General features: G+C 46.8%; 1 pseudogene; it reads right to left on the reverse strand.

The window, feature by feature from the left end:
- Window positions 1-3,950: 3,950 nt before the first annotated feature.
- LOC126524745 (uncharacterized) lies at window positions 3,951-4,542 on the reverse strand (annotated as a pseudogene).
- Between the last annotated feature and the right edge of the window lie 1,395 nt (window positions 4,543-5,937).

The following is a 5,937-nucleotide window of genomic DNA, read 5'->3' on the forward strand; positions in this document are numbered from 1 at the left end:
ATTCGGTGACGTACTCTTTAATTGCTTCATCAGCTTGCTGGACGCGCTTACCGAAACACCGCCGTTAGACCACGACATTGCTCACTGCATTGAAATTAGCATGCAGAGCTGCGATTGCGATGTCGTTTGACGATTGTTCAGGCAGTATGGGCGCAAAGCCCGTGCTATATCCTGATACCTTATCACTAGCAGTTCGCTCACCGAGCTTAGTCTTATATAAACGTGGAAGCAGCAAGGTGTGAAATATGCCTTGTACGTCAAATATGGGAAGTAGGAGGACCTCGCGACGATCCGACGCGCAGTCTGAGGCTCCTGTGGCAAACAGAAGCTTCTCGAAGATGCGGAGCCATTGCGACCACGCAACAGCGCGATGACCAGGCGCGGGCAGACACCAGACCGGCAGGGCGTGCCCCGAGTGTTTTGTATCTGGTACCAAAAGGTTGAACGCTTAGTAAGACGACGAAAGTGCCAATGGCAGTCATTAAATCTTTGTGGTAGAGGTCTGATTCGTGGTGTTCACGTATGTGGACGTGGAAGACGATGGCGGATCCGCCTACATAGAACGTCACGAATGCGTCAGGCGAACACTCTAACGTTGGCGGTGCGTTCTTAAGCAGCTTTTGATGCGTTAGTAGATAACTAGATGGACGTATCGGTCATGGATTCGGTGGCTACGCATGATTAACGTGAAGTCACCATTTGTGTCTCAGTCACAGTAGCGGTTTAGTTTGCAGGCCCTCGGATGTAGGACGGTAATTAGTGAGATGATCCATCTGATGTGGGTTGTGCCAACGCTGTCGTAGTTTCGTTCTACGCGGCATTTGGTTTCGGAGTTTATGGCTTGACAATAACTGTATAGCACGTGACGCAGCTGAGTGGCAGAATCTAGGATCTCGAAAGCTAATGCTGGGATCATATTGGCCATCCTAAGGAGAGACTTCTGCAGAGTGTTAAACCCGAAATTCCGTTTTCCCGTCCGATACCAGTAAACAGCGTCAAAACAGCGCGTGGGGGCTGTTGCGTAGCAAAAGTCATAGGAGGTGCGATGTTCTGTGCACCAGCATTGCGAAGTTTAGTGACCAAGGGAAGCTAGTGAGTGTATCGGCGGTTCAATAGGCGTGACGCAGTAAGCATCGCTGTAGATTTAGAGATGTTAGTATCGTGTAGTAAGGTTAAAACTGCGTTGAAAAAAAAAAACAAGCGCACATGGGAAGAACATGCAGCACACCACGAGCGTAGGCTGCCAATTGTATAATGTTGAAAATCCAAGAATAGGCTATTTCAAACAAGATCCCTGGCCCGTGAGCACATCATCACTCACAATTGCGCAGCTAACGTAAAAGAATTCTGCTAACCAACTATGTAAAACTGCTTGTCCCGAATAAACATACGGGTAAGAACGTGAACGAATCTACGCTAAGCATAAAACAGTGAGCGGCCAAAAGAAACGAAGATGGCGGATGCCTTAACAGTAACAAAGTGAGGTGAAAGGATAGGGTATGACAAGCGCGATAGTACCCATAAAACATGGTTAAACAAGTTGAGTGCGAGTGATGTGAAAAGAGATGAAAGTCAACGAAGATGAAAGAGTCAAAAAATAACAATCAACTGAAGTAAAGGTGAAAGTAACAGTAGTGGCACAATTCACAAGCAGCATGACCTTGCCTTGTACACATCGTCGATGCCATAGTTTTTTCGGAAACGTTCGAGGAACACCTGAGACTGCTGCTGGTGGTTCCAGGAACGATGTGGTCCATCGGCCTAATACGAAAAGCAGAAAAGTCTCACTTTGGCTGCGAGGAGCCTCAGTTTCTCTGTCATGTTGTGATTCATCAAGGCATCCGCCCTGAGCCAACGCCACCTAGAGTAATTAATGGCCCCACGCCTTCTCCTCGCTCAAACGCTGACGTCACCAAGGTCACATAGCCGCTCGGATTTACGACGACAGCTTCGCCGGAACGTCCGCATGCTGAGCGGGCAGGCTGGACAAGTCCGAACAAGAACAGCTATGGAAGACTCACAGTGGCTTCAGCGGTGACTTTAACTAGAACCCAACGAGGTCAATTTTTTTAGTGTTTCTAATAATTGGGGCGCAAATGATACCGAAGATTGCAGCATTCAGCTATTCGGTTTTATGTAGCCAAATGTACTCTGTAAGAATGGCACACCACATCATTTCAACATGATTAAGCAGCCACATTTTCATGCGTCTCTGTCGGATTTAGTTTCACGTGTGCTGGCCACAGTGATCGGAATCGGTCGTTAGAGTTGCCCGTTCACATGTCGGATAGCTAGCGTGGGAGCGTGCGGCCTTTTTACGTCTGCAAGACGTATGTATTTCATTTGGTGCTGTCTTTTTCACGTGAACGAACTGCAAGAATGACCGGCTGCTGGTGCGCTCCCAACTGCAAGTCGAACTACGCAGAAGAGCAGAGCGTGCTAGTGCACGTATTTCCGAACGACGCGGTGCAGCAGGCTGCATGGACAAGAGCTGTTTCCCAAAAAGGATTTTGATCCTACGAAGAACACAGTGGTAAGAAATGGTCCATGATTCGATATGGAAGGTTTTTTATCAACTGAATGCGCGTTTTTGTGGCTGAACGTATGAAGCATCAGCTGAGTGGGCCTGCTTGAGTTCTTGGAGCCTGAAACGTGATAATACTTTTGTTGTATTGTTTCAGCTCTGCGAGAAACATTTTGAGGCCAGCGACTACGTAAAACGTCAAAGTACACGCATTGAAGACGGGGAAGATTATTTAAGTGCCCCTAAAGTCTTCCGGTTGAAGCCGAATGCGGTGCCGAGTATGTTCCCGAATCGCCCACAATACCTCTCTCGTTAAAATGCATGCGCTCGGGAGGCTCTCGAGGAGAACAAAAAACGTGTTGAGCACGAATCGCTCCGCCTCGCCATGGAAAAATCTCTCAAAGAAAAACAACCGCAAGACAAACAGAGCAAAGTTACAAGCTTTTCTGAATTTCCTATTGCGCTGCCAAGCTTTAACATCTCACCAATACGGTCTGTGATCAACATGCACTAGTAGGTTCTATTCCTGGATTTGACTGTAGATCAGGGCGCATCTGTGCGTTCATCAGTGATAGTTCGAGATGGCATGCGTGTGGAAGTGTATTTTGGGGAAACACGTATTGTGGAACTTTATGGTGTCAGTGTGCCTGCACAGTTTCAGGACTTGCGGCAACTAAGGGTCATTCTTCATCATGTGGAGTTTCTGCGCACTCCTCATTCTTCCAGCAATGTTCAGTGGGCTCATCAAGTGCTTCCTACTGTGGTTGTACTTTTGGAGGAGTTGATTGGAGGAGTTGCCTCCTGTCGGATGACGACGAAAATGCACGCTGCAGGCGGAGCGCTGCCAATGATATAAAAAACGCCCTGCCACTTTCTCGTCGCCAGTCCCGATGCAGCCGACCTTGTTCACCGAACGCACGCTTGAGAGCAGCACAATACCAGTTGCAAATGCTCCATCACGTGGCCACTTTCATATTTCACGCGCTTTCTTTGCAACCCGGAAAAAAGGACTACGTGAGATGTTTAGTGGTTTCTGAAGGTCCTCTACAAATCTGCGTACCATACATGGGGTCCTCAACCAATTATAAAAGTTAACCCTTTACTGCACAATTTTTTCTTTTGCCATAAAATTATTAATGTCGTTGCAGGGAACCATAACAATAGCAGTACTACCAAAAAAATACCTTCAGTGGACTTTTACGGTTTGTATTGGCAGGAAAAGGGTACGTTGCATATTTGCAACAACGTGCACATAAAGAAAAAGTTGAGGAAAGCCCGGCTCATTGTGTTTCAAACTAACATTTATTTACATGACAATCAGCAAGGGGCAACACATCGTACAATAGAAGGCTATTTCACTTGCTTGCTTGAAAAGGTTGGTTCTATACCTTGAGCAGTAATCGGTAAGTAATGAGAAACGGTGGACTCATTTTGTAGTGTGGTACACAAAAAAGCAATTGCTCTTGTTTGTGGAACAGAGATACACTCCACACTTAACGCAGTAGCTCATGGAGATTCCTGTGCAGCCAGGAAGCTGGCAGCGCTGCCGCTTCTTGCTCAAAGTACCCAGTGACCAATCTGAGGAAAGAAATGAAAATAATGAGCACTGAAACAAAGCTTCGTAGATGAGAAATAATACAGGATCTAGCCTGACATCCTGAGTTGGAGTTGATGGTCCCTTTTTTTCTTCTCATCACAGGCTTGTTCTATTGACTCATTGCTAGGCCTTCCTCGCTTTTTCAACGCCGTCTTCCCAGCCTTGCAGAGTGATGCAGCCAGGTCCATCCTGAACTCAGCCAACGGAAGTAGCCTTTCAGTGTACTGATCGCGTTTTTTCATGATGTTCCTCTTGTAAAGCCAACAAGCATTTACAGCTGTCAAGTCAAGGATGTGCAGAAAAACACGAAAATAATATCTTTTCGACTTTAGGTAGGGACGGTAAATGGAGATGACGGAGTTCAAAAGGTCGACGCCTCCCATGTTCTTGTTGTAGATGGTGATCACTGCAGGGCATGGTATCTCACTCCGCACTTTTTTTTTGACGATCATACCTTGATGAACTTGTAGCAGGCTGTGTTTCAACAAAGGAGGAGAGCAAAGTCACTGCTCGGGTATCTTGCTACCTTGTGCATGACAGTTCAATTCCATCCACAACTGCAACCCTCTCTTCAAAATGTCCTCTTCCTATTTTTCGTTTCCTGCTCGCTAGGGAGGCTCACTGCAGGGACCCTGTTTGTCCGCACAGTACCAATGCAGTGTACAGAGTCTTTTTCTAGGTACACCTGCAAACTTGGGCAGTTGAAATATTAGAACGACAGAAAGCTGAGCTACTTGGTAATGATTCATTATGCAAAAAAGAGGTGAGGCGTGCAGACAGGACACAAGAGTAGAGAAGTGGACAACACGAACGCCCACTATCAACTGAAGGGAGCACTGATGCGAAAAAAGAAAAGACACAAAACTCATCTGCAAGCTCAGGAATGGTATGACCACGTGTCAGTCGGGTACATGTGCGAGTTGAAATAGTTGTAGAAATACACTTTGTGGTGTACGCCTCTCGGAATCATTCTACTCAAGCGAACAACAACATTTTCACTCGCTCCACAGTCCGGCTCTCCCAAACGTCCTTGCGCCGAGTTCTCCTGTCTGGTATACACCTCCAATTTGTAGGAGAAGCCGCTTACACCGGAGAGCACGAAAACATTGTAATCCCATTTTTGTGGCTTCTTGGGGCAATACTGCTTGAGGGAGCTTCTACCTTTGAAGGGTATGATCTGTTCATCAATAGACAGATTCTCTTCAAGAGGCACAAGCGACAACTGATCATTGATGGTATCAGTGAGAGGACGCATTTTCGTAAGCCGATCTCTTCCTGGCGCGTCCTTTGGGCCGGGAGTACTATTGTCAATGAAGTGGGTGTTATGCTTCAGTTTTTCAAAGCGACCCACAGGAAAGTTGTCAGCCACTTGGCTAACCCTGGTTTCTGAACTCCAGTAGCACCTCGAGTTCCTCATTTGAGTGATCGACATCCACATGCGGCACGTCCCAAAAGCACTTGCATATCTTCTGCGGTGGTACAAAGGGCCTGACTCACGTCTTTCTGAAGCGCATACAAATTGCTCTGATCTGCAAATAGCTAAATCAGCGAGCCATGGAAGGGAAACTTGAAGTATTGGAGTGGTGTCTCTAGTTGTGAAATGTACTCAAGGAGTTCACTTTGTCCGGAGAACTGAACTGTCTCCGGATCTCTCACTAGATTCGCCTTCTTCCAAATGATCCTTCTCTTAGCTTGTATAAAGCGGTGGTCAGGTGTTGTGCCATTTGCTGTACATTCGTCCTCATCGGAGCATGCACTCGACTCGCTTGTGCTGTCACTTAGCTTTTCGAGATCAGGTTGAACATCTGCAGCCCAA

This window comes from Dermacentor andersoni, chromosome 7, assembly GCF_023375885.2.
Source record: "Dermacentor andersoni chromosome 7, qqDerAnde1_hic_scaffold, whole genome shotgun sequence".
In the NCBI taxonomy this organism is placed as follows: Eukaryota; Metazoa; Arthropoda; class Arachnida; order Ixodida; family Ixodidae; genus Dermacentor; species Dermacentor andersoni.